The sequence below is a fragment of the Heterocephalus glaber genome, unplaced genomic scaffold, assembly GCF_053883595.1.
Source record: "Heterocephalus glaber isolate CG9 unplaced genomic scaffold, H.glaber_assembly_v1.0 deba00001472, whole genome shotgun sequence".
NCBI lineage: Eukaryota > Metazoa > Chordata > Mammalia > Rodentia > Bathyergidae > Heterocephalus > Heterocephalus glaber.
Window position 1 is genome coordinate 2,122,260 of NW_028258315.1, and position 16,862 is coordinate 2,139,121.

The following is a 16,862-nucleotide window of genomic DNA, read 5'->3' on the forward strand; positions in this document are numbered from 1 at the left end:
ATGGAATGTACTGGTGTTTGGTACAGTCACAGGCACCCCTTAAAAGAGTGTTTTCATCCCCTTAGGATACAACCTCCGTCCCCCTTAGGTACACTCCCGCACTCCCATTCCACCTCCACAGCCCCGAGGAAACTTTCTGTGTCTCCATTTCAGTCTAGATTTCCGAATTCTGTAAATTAAGTAGGAAAAAACCCAGTTCCTTCTTCTGGACACTCATGTGTGTCTTCTGAGTGGCTCTCATTCGGCGTCATGGTCTGAGGCCCACCACGCTGCCGACTGTCAGTGCTTCTTCAGGCCAGGTTCAGCCGTCCCCAGAGGCCCCGTGCTGGAGGCTTGGACCCTGGCTTGATGCTGTTGGGAGGCGGTGGAATCTTTGAGCAGTGGGGGTTCCTAGGTCCCTGGTGGCCCTTGAGCAGGCTGCGAACTTCGCTTGCTCCCTTCTGTCCAGCGCACCCGGCCGTAAGGGCAGTGGCTCTCCCACCCCGTGCTCCCATCCCCCTGAGCTGTGTTCACTCAGGGCCAGAGTGAGGACCAGCTAGTCAGGGCCAGAGCCTCCAGGGCTGTGAGCAGAACAAACCTTTCCTCTTCTTCAGCTGGTCACCGTGGTATTTTGTTAGAGTAGTGGAAAGGTGACAGACAGCAGAATATGTCACCATATCGTTCCTCAGTTGTTTCTGCCTTGGGCTGTTATGAATGCTGCTCTTATAAATATTCATCCATGAATTTTTGTATGGGTGCACGTTTCCGTTTCTCCTGGGTTTATACCTACGAATGAACTTCTGAGATCACGTGGTAATTCTATATGTGCCCTCCTGGGAAAAGCCAGAGCATTTCCAGTGTGGTTATGCCATTTCACCTTCACATCAGCAGGGTATTCAGGCTCCAGTGTCTCTAGGTCCTCACTCACATTTGTTATTATTTGACTTTTTGATTCTAATAATATTCACGTGGTATCTCATGATTTTAATTTGCAAACAAGACCTCAACTGAGACTAGATCACCACACTGGCATAGCATAAGCAGTGCAGTGTTGCTCAGTCATGAGAAAGGGATGAGCCTGCACTGTGACATGGACGAAACTTGAAACGTTAACAGAAAGAAGACATCCATGGAAGAGAACAGTGATACCTCCTATGCGCAGGAGACACGCTCTACGTCCCCGGGGTGCCTGAAACCACGGTGTGTTGAACCTTCCAAATACTACATTCTTCCCTGTATATACAAACTGACATATGCTACGTGACACCTCTGGTACAGTACGGGATTAGCAACGGTAACCAATAATAAAACAGGCCGGTTGTGCCAACAGTCAGCCTTCAGCGTCTCCGGGGATTGGTTCGGGTATCTGAGCTCCGTGCGCGCCGCAGCCCCTCGCAGGCCGTGGCGGTTTGTGGGTGGGCTGTGCAGTCCTGGCGCTCTGAACGACCCGGATGGCCCGCGCAGGCTGGCGCAGTGCCAGTGCGGTGGGTGTGGAGCCAAGGGAAGGTCTGTCCTGTCCGCCCGGAGGCTTTCCTTCCCTTTCCGCTTCCCTTTGGCCCCCGGGTGGCTGAGCGGGTGGATGTGGAGGCCGGGCTGCACTGGCGCAGAGACATGAACGCGTGAGCCTCGGTTCTGGGGACTCTTCTCACTCTTGGTTCCCGACAGGCATTGCCTCCTACTGCGGGAGGCCCGGGAGTCAATTCTGCCGCCCACCTCGCGAAGACCGAGCCCTAAACTGCAAGTCGGTTCCCAGGGAAGCAGAGGTAGGGGCCCAGGACATGTGCTCCCGGCTGTTTCACCCCGAAGCTTCCACTGGGGCGGGTGTGGGTGGCCTTAGCGAAGCGCTCCAAGTCCCCATCGCTAACTCGGTGGGCTTCGCACCCGAGCAGCAGCCACAGGGCTTCCGGTCTGGCCTGATGTTGCAGGAAACTAAGTCATGCTGAGTCCTTCTGGGCTCCAGCTCTTATATCTCATCTTACTTCCTTTTCAGAAAAAGAACTATAGAGGCAGGAGTCAAAACCCCTGCTCTACTTTAGGGCTGAGGATGTAGCTCAGGGGTAGAGTCCACACAGGCGGCTCCAGGTTTGATCCCAGCACTGCAAAACAAAACAAAACAAAGCCACATATTTCACGTGTACGTTAGACTGGATTGGTCTACACCTTGCTGCTGAGACAAACTTAGATTTCTTGAGACCATGTAAGTGTCTTCAGCGCTGGACCACAAAAGCACTGACGTAGAGGGATGAGACAGAGTGGAACTTCTGGGCCGGGCCTCTGATCATCCAGTGATTCGCAGGGGCCATGGCGTTGCCTTGCCTTTTAGATCTGTGTGCCAGAGAACTCTGCTCTTTTGTACATCTGCCTGAGGGCCTGGGTGTGGGGCACCCGAAAGCCCATGGGCATGTATAGGCTTCTGAACACCGTGTCTGTTCTCACAAGACGAGCTTTAGAGACATTTTATGAAAGCAGGCACAGCAGTTTCATAGGTAAAATATACAAAGACTCAAATAACTCTGTGTCCTTGCAATTGGTCCCATAAACTTCCACGAAGCTCTGTTTTGGTTTTACAGTGTTTTCATCAATCACTGCTGGAAATAAGTCTGAAAATTTCAGGCAAGTTTGTGCTTTGTCTTAGAGACAGGAAATACATTAAACTCATCATTTACCTGCCCTCTCAGTACTCCCATGAATCTTGTTCACAGCCTTCTAAAAAATAACAATAAAAAACCCCAAATCCCACCAAAGCAGCACTGGATGTGTTGACTCACCTCACCCCATGAGCACGAATCACAGTAGGACCCTTCCCTCCAGGCTTCTACTCTCTGCAGGTGCATATTAACATGGTCTGATAATATTAAGGGAAAAATTACAGAAGTAAACAACTTATAAGTTTTAAACAACTTTAATGGAGCCTGTTTTTATAATTATCCTATTTTATCATTAACTATTATTAACCCCACTGTCTCACTTGTAAATTAAACTTCATCATAGTTATGTGTGTAAAGAACAAAGAAGAACATACAGAGTTTGATACTATCTGTGGTTTTAGGCATGCACTAGGGTCTTGGAATATTTCCCCTGCAGATAAGGGGCCTGCTGGATTTTCCTGAAATTCCTTTCGATAGCATATCTGTGCTATTTCAATCTGAAAACAACAAGCCCTTCTCCTGTGAGCACCAAGTGAGTCCATGATGTGTGTGGAGTCATCTAGACCAAAGCTGACCAAAGCTGCCAGGTGGCCTTGGCAGTCAGGGACTTCTTCTCCTGGGTCCCCCCACTTGTCCCCAGGAAGGTCCGAAGAGACAAAGCCCCAAGCTGCACCTTCAAGCCTGCCACCGGCCTCAGGTTGTTTGCTCTCTGCTTATCTGTTGACAAAGAAATCTGTAGGGTTTCTGAACATCAAACCTTTCTTAATCTAGTCCCAATCTATTAACAGTTTTATCAGAAAAGAAATTCCAAAATAAGTCTTTAAAAAAAACCCTTTATAAAAAGACAAACATACACCACTGAGCTTGGAGAGAGGGAAGGTTAGGTTGGCATTCGGGTGCAATCCCCAGGTAATCACTGCAGGATGGAGGACGACCCCACCTGGAGAGCAGGAGCTATGTCAATGGGACCCAGAATTGCTTCAGAATCTCTTCTGTAGCTATTCAGATTTCTTACTGCACTGAAATTTGCTTGTGCAAAAATCATTCAAAACAACTAAGCAACTGGAGGTTGAGATCCTTTTGTCCAATGCAGACATCGATCCATTTCCTTGTGGGGAGCTGATTTGCAGGGTCCGTGTTCACAGTAGGGAAAAGACTTGGAAAGGACCACCGTGATTTGCACATCATTCTGGTGTTCAGGAATCACTTGGAGCTTTGAAAACACACAAATGACTTCTGAGATCCAATGAGCAACATCACAACCCTCTGAGGTGATCTCTACCCTGTTTCCAAAAGATCAGAAAGAAGAGGTCTTGTCTTCAGGAATGATTTCCAGTCACGCTGGTAGACCAACAGCGCTGTGTGAGCATCTGAGAGTCAGAAGGGTGGCATGGACCAGCTCCCACTCAGTGGGAGTCTTTTGATGTTCACCCGAACCCCACAACCATGCCTGGGAATGCACTGAACTCCACAGTAAAACCCAAACAGGCAGTGGGTGTGTCTAGAGGCTAGAGCACTGGCCAGGAACCTAGAGCAAGCTGTTTGCCTCAACAGTCCGTGAGTTACAGAACAAGCCTGCTCTGCCCTCGCCCCTGTGAAGGAGAACAGCAGACGCCGCCTTTGCAACTGTGGCTGCTAACCTCAATCTTGCAAAACAGAATGGGTTCTTTCCATGTTGATGTTAATTAAAGTTCAACTCCTGAGAATTACATGAAACAATGGTTCCATAGGCCACAAACTATCATTACTTCCAAGTTTATAGCAAATTTTGCTTCCCATAATCCACATTAGTGAATTCTCTAAAATATGAGAAAATGTGGTCACCATCTGCCCTTTGTTCCAGGCATGTTTCCCAGCTACGGAAGTAAGTACGTGCTCTGAGTCCAAAAAAAAAAAAAATGATGCCCAGGATATGAACCAAATGGACAGTTTTATTTTTTTCTGAATACCTTAAGATCATGAAAACGTATGCTGCTGCATGTATGCTATTATAACTGATTTGCATATTCTTTGGAGTTGTGGATGTGACAAATATATAAAAGATGACCAGGAAAAGCAAGATTTTTTCTAAGACAAACAAACAAACAAACAAACTAACAAAAAGACATTCTGTGAACGTCTACCACATCCAGTATAAGATGTTCCATGCTGTAAATTAACATTATTGAAGAAAAGGGAGCCCTCGATCTTGGCATCTTGTATACCAAGTTAGGAATACACAGAGGGGAGAACAAAGATGAGGAAAGAGGAGCTAAGATGGAACAAAGTAGGGAGACTGGAAGCACAGCCATCTCTCTGGGCTGGGACGCTGTCACTCAACTCCACAACATTTGTGACCCTTTCCCACAGCTTCCGGATACCCCACTAACTCATGCCCACTCCTCACCTTAAGCTGGTTTTTAAAAGACAAGATTTTCTTTAAAACAAATCTTCATGGTGAAAGGGGAAACCAGGAAATCAGAAGTTCTATGAGATTTGTATTTATTGTTTTCGAGCATCCTGTCTCAGGGACTTTAACTGCTACCTGGTAAGACTAATCTGCAGAGCACCTCGGATTCTTCAAGTGAAAAACAGTATTTTTTAAAAGAAATGCGTAATCGTCAATAACAATTGGCCCTATGTATTTGCAGTTTCCCCAACTGTAGCTTCAACCAAATGCAATTGCAAGGAGGAAAAAGATTTGCATCTGTGCTGAACACACATGTTTTTTTCTTGTTATCATTCCCTAAGCAATGTAGTACAACAACTATTTGCATAGCATTACACTGTACTTGGTATTATAAGGAATCTAGGGATGGTTTTTATTTTTAACATTTCATTTTGAATCTGCTTCAGACTTAACAGAAATTCCAAATATAAGAAGAAGCATTCCTGCCTCCCTTTCATCCAGCCCTCCAAATATTAACACTTATAAACACAGCAGAAGGATCAAAGACACCAAATTAGCCATGATAATGCCATGAAGTAATCTGTACACTTTATTCAAAAATTTCCAACTTTCCCCCAGTTGCCCTGTGTCTGGGACATATCTAGGGTCATTTTGCTGGCTTTAGGTATCCTGTCTTCTCAGGCTTCTGCAGCCTCAGACAGCTCTTTGGTCTCTGTCTTTCATGATGTGGATGCTTATGACGTGAGGTCTGGAATGTCCTTCAGTTTGGGTTTCTCTGATGTTTTGTGAGTGTTGTCAGAAGACGTTGTGGTTCTAAGAAATACAGTTCCCCCACAGGTCATGATGTTGGGCTATCTGGGACAGATTCTGGTGCCCTCAGGACGTGGTTGGACTGAAATCCGTGGCCAGCAGGCTTTTGTAAGGGGTTGAAGAACCTGCAGGCAAGATGATATATCATGGATCTCCTGTCCCACCACATGGGTCCACATTTTCCTTCCCCTCTCTCTGTGTATAGACATCCTCCAACCTCTTCATAGATGGGCCTTGCTTGTCTCTTTTAGCCACCATCCCTACATGTCTCCTTTCTTTCAAGGTCAAGATGAATGAATGAATGAATCCATCAATCAATCAAGAAGATATTCATAGCCTTCACCTTCCATTCATTTCTTGAGCTATTGCCACCATGCCTCCTCCACCCGGCTCCTCTTCAGTTGTCCAATCAAAAGCTGCCATGATCCATATACAGTCATGTCTATAATAGGATGAGATCCAAGAAGTGTGCCACTAGGCTACTCTCTGATGTGCAAACATCAAGCATGTACTTACACAGTCTTGGATGGTCTAGGGCAATCTCTTGGTACAACCTCTTGATGTATGAAGGTACTGCCTGGGTAAGACAGCATGCTGTTTACAGTAAACATTTTTAATAAGTAGGAGTACCCTAAAAATAATGATAATATAATAAATGTATTACTCAGTAACCACATCATTAAGTATTATATATTGTGCATAATTTTATTGCTATCCTTTTCTATGATTGGCATCACAGTAGATATGTTTACACTAACATTGTCCTGAACACATGAGGAATGGGTTACACTTCCATGTCACAATGGCTATGACATCCATTAGTCCACTACCCTCAATCTCAGTCCTCACACAAAGTCTCAGGACATGAGAAAAATACAGACTTTTTGCCAGAGTGTAACATGGACAGCCTCTAGTCTTTTCCCAACAGAGTCCTCATTCCCAGCTGAAACATGATGAGCCTGGCCTTTATTATCCACATTTCTATCAGCATTCTGGTCTTCTGGGCTCTGACCAGAATCACCCATCAGGCTCTAATTACAGCATTCTAGGGCTTCTCCAACCCACTTCTCCAAACTTTTCCAAACTCCTTATACAAACCAATTCCAAAATCTTCTAACCCATGTGGTTAGGTGTAGTCACAGCAGCGATCTCACTTCTCCAGCACCAATTTTCTGTATTAGTCAGCTTTTCCATTACTGAGACACAATATCTGGCACCCATAGCCTAAAGAAGGAGAGGATGAATTCAGCTTGCATTTTGAGAGGATGTGTTCCATGGTCAGCTGGCCCCAGAGCAAAAAAATCATGGTGGAAAGGTGTGGCAGAGCAAGATCCTTAGCTCATGGCAACTGGGAAGCAGAGCTGAGGGACAGAAGCAAAGAAGGAAAGAGAGACCGGATGTAATATCCAAGGTCATGCCTCCCAACCCATCTAGACCTATGCTTTACCAGTCTCCCAGGCGGCTCCCAAACCAATCAAGTTGATACAGTCACGCTTAATCACTAGACAGGTTAATGTCCAGAATATATAAGGAATATATAAGGAATTCAACTCAGTGACAAACAATGAACAATCTGATTTAAAATGGGCAAAACTTGAATAGATATTTCTTTTAAAAAAAGACCTAAAAATAACAAACAGGTATGTGAAAAAAGGCTTCACATCATTAATCATCAAGGAAATATAAATCAAAATGTGATATCACCTCATCCTGGTTTGAATGTCTAATATCAAAAGGACAAAAAATAACAAATAACAAGTAACAAATAACAAATGCTGGTGCATATGTGAGGAATGGGGAACACTTACACATTGGAGGGAATGTAAATTAGTATAGCCATTATTAGTTTCCACAGATACCTGAAAATCAAACTACCTATGGTCTAGTAGTCCCACCACAGTGTATTCATTCAAAAGAAATAAAATCAGTGTGCCAAAGAAGTCTGACTCTTGTGTTTATTTCAATACTATTCATGGTAGCCAAGCTATGTACTCAGAGTATCCATCCTTGGATGAATGGATTTTTTAAAAATTATAATATACATACATCATTGAAGAGTATTCAGTCATATAAAGTGAAATTTTGTCATCTGCAGCACCATAGATGGAATTAGAGGACACAGGCTAAGTGAACCAAGCCAGGCACAGAAAGACAGTTACTGCATGTTCTCTCTCAGATGTGAAATCTGAAGAAGTTGGTATCTAAAAGTAGAGCAGAGAATAATGGTTACCAGGGTACAGTGGGGGTGAGGGAAAATTGGTCAATGGGTTACAAATTCCTTCTTTCCTTTATTAAAAATGCAACAGATCCACTAAAGGGAACCAGAGCTTTTCAGAGAATCGGTGGACTCCAGGGAATGAGTGGAAAAGCACAAGATGAGCCACAAAGTAGGGAAGTGCTCAAAAAATCATGAGCCCTGCCAAAAGGGACACAGGGCCCAACTGTAAGGGCTCCCACCGGCCAAATGTGAGACAAGTTGAGCCCAAATTAACAATGATAGTAGTGGGTTATAACTTAATGAAAAAACCCACCATGGTGGCAGAAAAGAAACATTAATAAAGGAGTGGAGTCAAAGGGAAAGCTCTTCCTTGTAATGAGATGCCAACTCATATGTGAAAAAGGAATAATGGAATTTAGAAATTACTACTCTGTGATCATCAGAAGTAATCATTAGTTGAGGTAGGAATTATTCCAGTCTCTTGGTATCTGTCCCTAGGTTATTTCCTGATCTAAGGTTGGTGTGAGTTGGAGATGACACCACTTTGACCAGGTGGCCACACCTGAACCAGGAGACAAACTACAGAACAAAGATCTTGAGCACTCGGGAAGCATTAGTTTCATATAAAATAATGGAAATCTGAGATTATTCCACATTAAGGAAGCTTAAGGACCATGCCTTGTAAGTTCAGTGGTAACTCTAGATGGGGTTTGGGACTTGGGAAAGAAAGTTGCTTTTAGGGCAATTTTAGGGTAGCAAGAAAAAAGTAAATATTCACTGTAAAGTCATTCCTTGGAACCAAAGCAATTTGGTTCCAGGACATCGCTTCCTCCACAGAGCCCCAAAGCCAATATTTGCTTACAGAAAATGGCATAGCATTTCACATAATGTACACACATCCTCCCATTTATGTTAACATCTCTAGATTACTTATAATCCCTAATCCAATGCAAATGTGAAGAGTTGTACTGTATTGCTTAGAATAACATGACAAGAAAAATCTACACATTTTCAGTATAGATGCTGTTTATTTTCCAAATGTTTTTGGCTCGAGGTTGGTTGAATCCATGGATGAGGCATTCAGATACAGAAAGTCGAACTTTTAACTGGTATTATATCAGGGTTAAATGTTTTACATTTTCTGTTTTAACATTTAGATCTTTGCTCCTGTTTGGTTTTAGTTTAGTGCCTGGTGAGTTGGGTACAGACTCAGTCTTTGGTGTGTGGATATCCAATGTTCCCTGCATTATTTATGAATGAGGCTTTCTTCCAGGATATGTTTTTGGCCCCTTTGTCAAAGATTAATATCTAAATGTGCCTCTATTCTGTGTCCTCTATTCTTTTCCATTGATCCACATGCCTATTTTTGTGCCAGGACCATGATGTTTTAATCACAGTAGCTTTTTAGTATAACTTCAAATCTGGGATTGTGTTGCCTCTTGCTTTGTTTTTGTTACCCAGGATTGTTTTTGCTATTCTGGGTCCCTTCTGGTTCCATATGAATTTTAGGATTTTTCTCTCTAGGTCCGTGAGAAGTGCTGTTGGCATTTTGATTGGAATTGTGTTGAATCTATGTATCAGTTTTGGAGGTATGGCCATTTTGATTATATAGGTTCCACCTATCCAGGAACAGGGAATATCTTCCCATTTTCTGATGTCTTCCTTTGTTTCCTTTTTCAATTATACTATTAACTTCTCTTAGGTCATTAAAGAGAAAGTGCTTTTATTTGTTTGTTTCTTCTTTGCAAGGGAGAGTCTTTTTTTGTCTAACACTTGTACTTTGAGTAACATTTTGGCCATTCTTTTAAAATTATGATACACAATGTATTAACTATTGTTACTTTTTAAGTATTTTGTTATGAAGTTTTGGTAGAAGTAAGAAGAGTGCTTTTAAAATATTTTCCATATGAATATCTACTTGTACTGTATTAAAATTAGCAAGAGATAGATAATGGGAAACAGGGAGCTGGGCCTTCTGCAAATGGGAACAGGACCAAGAGGTGGAGGAAGCAGGGGGTGGAGGGAAGAGGATGAGAAAAGGAATGAAGATGCGTTACATACACGCGTCAGCTCCACGCAAGGAGCGTAAACACGATATACTGCCAACACGCACCAATAAAAGCAGAAATTTTAAAAATTCTAAATTTAATATGGCACTGTGATTATGTGAAGGATTATTCTGGTTCTTAGAATACGCATACAAAATAATTACTGGTAAAGGGCTGTAATCTGAAACTTACCCCCAATAATTTTTTAAAAAGAAGAATCAAATGAGGGGACGGAGACGGAGATGGAGACAGTGATAGACCTAATATTTAAAGGTCGATGGTGAGAGGATGGGGAGAAGGGCGTACAGGCATTAATTTGTAATATTTTTACAACTTTTCTATCGGTTTCGGATGTTTTCAAAATAAAAATTTTCATGTAAAAATTACTTCCTGAGAGAAGCTGAAGGGTGAAATATTTCTAAAATTGTGACTCAACAGTAACATAATATCCTTTTTGCAAAAAACAAAACAAAATGAAACAAATTTGAATATGTGATCCAAAAACTAGATGTCATCTCTGCTTTTAGTACCCACATTTAACATTTCAAACATTTGGAACTAACTCAGAAGCGAATATACTTCTTCATCATGTTATTTTTTTACTTAGCATAATTTCTCAGAATTTAAAAATGTAATGATTTATAGTTTTGCTTTGTTTGATACAATATTCTCCCACTGATTATGTTCTTACTATGAAGCCCACTCCTTTGATGTTAAGGAAAATGGCATGTCGTTCTTGTAACTATTTATTTGTTATTTTGGAGAATGTACCCGGCACTGTGGTAGACAGCGGAGGAGGCACAGATGGAAGGATGGGGTGCCTGTCTGGCAGAGACCTTGAGGTAAGCACAGGTAGAAGATCAGATCTGATGGGAAGAGACAGGCAGACTTCATTTACCAGCGTATTTCTATTCATCCTCTCCAGGGTTTCCCTGCCCAGCTCCTGGGGATGGAACCCAGGCCTCCTGCACACGGGGCAACTTCTCTACCCCAGGCCACACCTCCAGGTCAGATGTTAAGCAAGTGTGTTCGCTCTCTTTCTCTTAAAAAATGAAAAGTAAATATGGTTTTAAATATAGATATAGATATATGTCTCCTATCTTTGCATCTGTTCAAAACACAAAACAAGAACAGAAGATCCAGCTCTTTGGTGTTAGAATTTTCTGTATTTTTCTATATTGTCCAAAAGAACGAAGAGGTTGCAACTTTCAAGCTAGCAGATCCTCATCTATTCCTGCACAGCACCGTCGTCTCAGTGGTTTCTTGGCCCAAACTCCATTTTCCTGTAGCTCTAGAGCTACACGGTCCTCCCAGAGGGGCCGTGTCTGTACTTGACAGGAGGGTGGCATTCATGGTTAACAGTTCGAAGGACATTAACAGTAAAAGGCTGCAGAGCTTCTTTAATGCCAGACTTGGGCACCTGTAAGAGAGTGACATAAAATGGTGCAGACTGCAGTGTTTCTCCCCTTCCCAGGCCGGCTCAGAGCTGCAGGGGCTCCCCAGGGAGCAGGGAGGGTATTCCAGGCACGAGAAGCCCCTTGGACCGTCTCCCAGCCCCGGGTCCCTCCTGCCTGATGCTCTGCGATCTTCCAGCCACCGCTGCGTGGCAGTCAGGGAAAGTCCCCAGCAGCCCCTCTGCAGCACAGCCCTGAGTGTTTGCTGGGAAGCCCCAGGGTGTGGCTGAGGTGCCCTCCAGTGTTTTCACAGGGCAGTCATGGGTTTTGAACTCACACCGTGAAAGAGTCTCAAAGCCAACCATGGTGGCCTGTTTGAAAATGGTAAGCAAAGACACCCTGAACTCGACCTCCCACAGTGGGACCCCAGCTCTGTGACCCCCTGTGCCTTCCGTGTCCCGGGGCCACTGGCTCTGAGGTGCACATTGTAAGGCCTGCTCTGGAAGTTGCCCCTGAGGGCTGGTGTCTGATATCCAAGAGCCCACTTTCTGCCATCTCTGCCCTGTGAACAACCTGTGTTCTGGTGTTTGAGCAAACGTGTCTTTCTGATGCAGTAAACATGCAGGGTGAAGTACACATGCTTCCAGGGACAGCCAGGGTCTCCAGGTCCACCTGTAAACCACGGCGACACAGCAGGAGATGACAGGTAAAGGATTCCTTCTTCAAATGGTTTGAACTGGGCAGCACGGAAAACAATCCAGAAAACTGTAGTGACCTGAAGACAGTGGAGTTCCACCTTGTTTTCCATGTTTACCCCAGAGCAATTGCTTTTTTTTCCAAAACTAAGCTTTTCTCTCAGTTCAACTCTTTTCCCAGAGTAATTGGCTCAGTTTCCCAAAGGACAGGAGTTGTCCGTGTGAAGGGTCTTCCCTCGTGTGTGTTCCTCATGGGCTTAGCAGGGCCACTCTGGGGACAGGCTTAGCTTTGTGCCAGCAGCAGAGATGGCACCAGCTGAGTCATCTGAATTCACAGTGCAGAGTCCAGTGCTGCAGCCCCTTGGCCCTTGGCTCCCTGGACGGAGAAGCCATGGACACGAAGCACTGCTGGCATCCATGACTGTCACTGTGCTGACTTTACACAGAGAGGAGACCGTGGACACAGCCTGGATCCACACAGCTCGAAAGACCATGCAGGGAGAATAAGGAATAGGATTTGTTTCTCTGATCTACAGACTGTGATTTCTGTATGTACAGATTCTACTCAGCTCGCGCGGAGTATTAGTTACTTACTAGTATTAGTTACTTTTCTCTCATTGCTGAGACAAAATCCTGGACACTCAAAGTTAGAGGGGGAAGATTAATTTGGCTTACAGTTTGTAGAGGTTTCAGTCTGTGATCGGCTGGCTGAAGGCGGGGTGGCAGAGGGGCCACAGTTCCTGGCGGCAGAAGACAGCAGAGGCAACCAGGGACCTTAAGGTCTTCCTGCCCCTTTTATCTCATTCAGATTACTCCGGGCGGGTTCACACCCTTACTCCTGCTGCCCTCGGGCCGGGCCCAGTTTGAATCAGTCACACGCTCTAGATTCAGCCACCTCTGAGAAAGCACGAGGCTTGGGGGCATCTAAACACACGCCACAGGGGAAGGCTTTACCTGAGCCAGGCAAACCATGTCCGTCTTAGTCATTTTTCTGGGCACCTCACTGTGACCCTCCCTGAAGCTGCTGCCTGCTGCTTTCCTTAGGGAGTCTCCACATTCCCTGCCTGGTCCTTCTTGGGCTGTCCCCTCCTTCCCTTCCTTCCCCTCTTTCTTTCTCCTTTAGAAACTTTAACTCCACCCATTCTGAGCACCCATTATGGGCTGGACATGAAAAATGCACTTCAGTTCAAGCTTATGAAATCATACTATATTTACGATTCTTTTCTTTTGATGTAGTTACCCATTAAGCCAAGGAGAGCTGTGGCCGACTCACAGCTCATCTTATAAAAACATTTCACTTGAAACTTTGTGTGTGCTTGAGATTATTTTCCTGGCTCTACAAGATAGATTTTGCATGAGCTGGAGCATTTATCATAAATATTCGCCTCTCATTGTTCCCACTCTCCATGTGCAGTACTAAGTCAAGGGCTGGGGGCTCCAGGGGAAATCGCTTTCAGGGTCCTCATCCCCTTAGACTTAGAAGATGTTTCTTCCTAGTATATTAACCTGCATGTTTTTAATATGGACCATCTGTTGAAGCCTATTAGCAAAACAAAAGCTCCCCAGGGGTTTGTTTGCATGCTGTTATTTAACACCATTTCCGGTTTTCCTGGCTATACTAAGGGTATCTGGGTACTTTTTGCTCAGGTGTGAAACCTCAGTAGGCTTCAATGACAGACTCACCTGGGATATGTTCCGAAGGTTTGTGATCCTAGATCCATTTCACAAGGCCAAGCTTTAGGGGTCTGCTTGGATCTCTCAGTTCCTGAAATAATTCTGAGAGAGGAGAGTAAATAATACAAACCTGAAACCTAACAAGGCTAAATGATTTGCGCAAGAACATACCAGAGCAATGTCAGCCAGAAATGAGCTGGTCCTTCCTGTGGTTTGAATGTCTATTTTCCCACCTGGAATTCCTATGTTGAAACCTTCCATGGTTTGGATAGGTCTTTCAAAAACCCCTGTAGTAAAGCTTTGATTCCCAGCTCAGGAAGTTCATGGGAGGGACAGAGCCTAGGGGGCGGAAGTGAGGTCATCAAGATGCACCTTTGAAGGGGATACCAGAACCTGGCCCTTTTGTGTCTCTTTGCTTCCCAGCAGTCATGAGGTGAGCAGCTCCCTCTGCCATGTGCTCCTGCCTTGATGCACTATTGTGCCACAGGCCCAAAAGCACTAGTGCTAACTGTCCATGGATGGAAATAGTCAAAGCTATGAGCCATAACAAACCTTTCTTCCTTTTAAATTGATTTTCTCTTGAATTCTGTTACAGTAATCCAGAGCTGAACACCAATGGGATGGTATTAGAAAGTGGCCTTTGGAAGGTGAGTAGGTCATCATGAATAGGATTAGGGCCCTTCTAAAAGAGACTCCAGGAGCTGGCTGGCTTCTTCTGCCACTCGTGGACACAGCAAGAAGAGAAAGCCCTCATCAGACAAGTCTGTCAGCATCTTGACCTTGGAGTTGCTAGCCTCTAGAACTATGAGCCAGAAGTTTGTGCTGTTTATAAACACTCTGTCTGAGGTATTTTATTACAGCATCATGGGTGGACTAAGACAATCTCCTTTCCATTATAAGGTATGGCCCCATGGTCTTGAGGTCACAGAAAACTGAGACCAGAGTATCTTCTTCAACCTTCCTCTCACCAGCATCATCAATCAGGATGTGAATGGCCCAGAACTTCATATAGGCACAGCTCACAAAACTAGCTTTCCGGATTGGGAATAGATTCTGGGACTGCGACACTCAGTTTGGAATATTGAGCTGCTTTCCTCGTGTTCATCTGAGGTTCTTCATGAACAACTAAAGGAGGAATGAAAGGTCAATCAATCAGTCCAACCTCAGCAAGCTGGGTCCTCCCACCTGAAGATCTATAACTGTGCCATTGAAAGATGGGTTTGGGTGACTGTTAATGTGTGCAGAACCACGGGGAATCTTAATTGTTTATTTGATTAGATTTTTACGTTCAGCTCCACATCAGCAAATGCAGGCTCTCATACACTTAATTACAGCTCACCACAGAAACCTGCCTCTGAAGCTGCTGATACAGAAATTAATCTAAAGACAGAAGACAGAGCATAAATAAAGAAAATAAACAGACCCATGGTTTTCACATTGGTTTTCTCCTTGCTTGTTTACTTGTTGTTTATGGCAACCCTATAAAATCTTCTAATCACGCTTCCTCTCAAAGGGATATGAAGAAAAACAAGCATTACAGTGGTCACATTTTCAGATTTCCTTGAATAGAGGTCCTAGATGTTCTCACAGGTAGTGCGAAACTTCCGTTTTCTCCTCTGCAAAATTATTAGAGAAAAACACTATTTGGGAGTTATTACATCTTCAAGTATCTGCGTTTATTCAGTTACCACTTGTTCACTCACTTATTTGTTTGATAGCAATGCACATGTCAGGCAGCAGGCTGGTGCTGACGGGAAGACTGAGTCTAGTTGCCCAGTGGTTTAGAATTGATTAGGTCCTGTGAGACAGTGCACAGGCTGTAACAGAGCAGATTAAGTTGATGCTACAGGGGTGACTGAAAGATATAGTATAAGTTTAAATCTTTAAAAACTCATTACAGTAAAAGACATATCGTGACAAACTGGTATGACTGTTCAAAATGAAGGGGAGTAATTTGAGCGGCATTAATGGCAATGTGTTTTATAATAATAAATTATTCTATTTAAACATTTACTATTTGTTGTTGTGCTTACTACTCATTGATCAAACCAGTACAGCAGTTTCTGTCCATTAAAAGCATTACAGCATGCCGTCATCTGCTTTATTCACTGGATGTGCCACCGTGTGACTTCTGGATCTTCTCTAAAGTCAAAATGACCATGAAAGGTAAACATTTTGATTGATTCAGGACATTGAGGCAGCCAGGACAGTGCAATTAAAGATCCCCATGAAAGAAGACTACCAGAACTGCTGCAGAAAGTGGCAGAGGGGTGGAATAAGTGTGTTTGAAGAGGGGCTGTATTTTTAGGAAGATTAATGGCAATGTGTCTTTTACTATATTAATACCTTTTAAATTTAAGAATTTTTAATATTTTTGACCATACCTCTATAATAGAAGTACAAGCAAAAAATTCCACAAAATGGAAAAGACAGAGTAATTCACTTTCTCTAGTTGCTTTTATTCTTCACATGTTTATGCATACTAAAAATCTGCAAGGGTATATACAAAGGTTTTAGGGAGAACATGGTCTTTGAGCTGGGCCTTGATTAATAAATTTTGATGGGTCAACACTGGGAGGAAACAAAGCTGGAGGAAGTAAGTAAGTGTGTTCAGTCAGGCCACAGAGCAGGAAGAGACAGCATGATGCTCTGATCACCCTTCGAATGCAGAGACAGCCAGTAGATGGTCCTCAGGGAGCGGAGACTGGGGATATACCATGATGATCCACCCAGAGCTCAGCCTGCATTCACTGGGGAGGGGTTTTGCATTTTTATCGTCCTGACCTGTACTTGATTCTACAAGTGATGTTTAATTAACGTTGAATGAGAGAGCCTGTCTACCTCAGGCTCCCCTGTTAGTGTCAGCTTTAAGCAGTAACTCTGAAGATGGGAAGAGCAGAAATCCGCTGCATCCGTCCACCTCAGTGCTCCTTCTAAAAGGCCAGAGAGGAGAGAACAAATTGCAGCTGGCAAAGCACAGGGAGAAAAGGGGTTCACTGACTGGAGC

At 43.9% G+C, this 16,862-nt stretch overlaps 1 long non-coding RNA gene across 1 annotated transcript; it reads left to right on the forward strand.

Moving 5' to 3' along the window:
- Positions 1-1,146: 1,146 nt before the first annotated feature.
- Positions 1,147-15,388, forward strand: LOC110349735 (uncharacterized). Its single transcript, XR_002395947.2, has 7 exons — positions 1,147-1,485; positions 1,645-1,742; positions 10,857-10,934; positions 11,018-11,099; positions 12,101-12,192; positions 14,451-14,502; positions 14,756-15,388. It is a non-coding gene; the product is annotated as an uncharacterized LOC110349735 (long non-coding RNA).
- Positions 15,389-16,862: the final 1,474 nt, after the last annotated feature.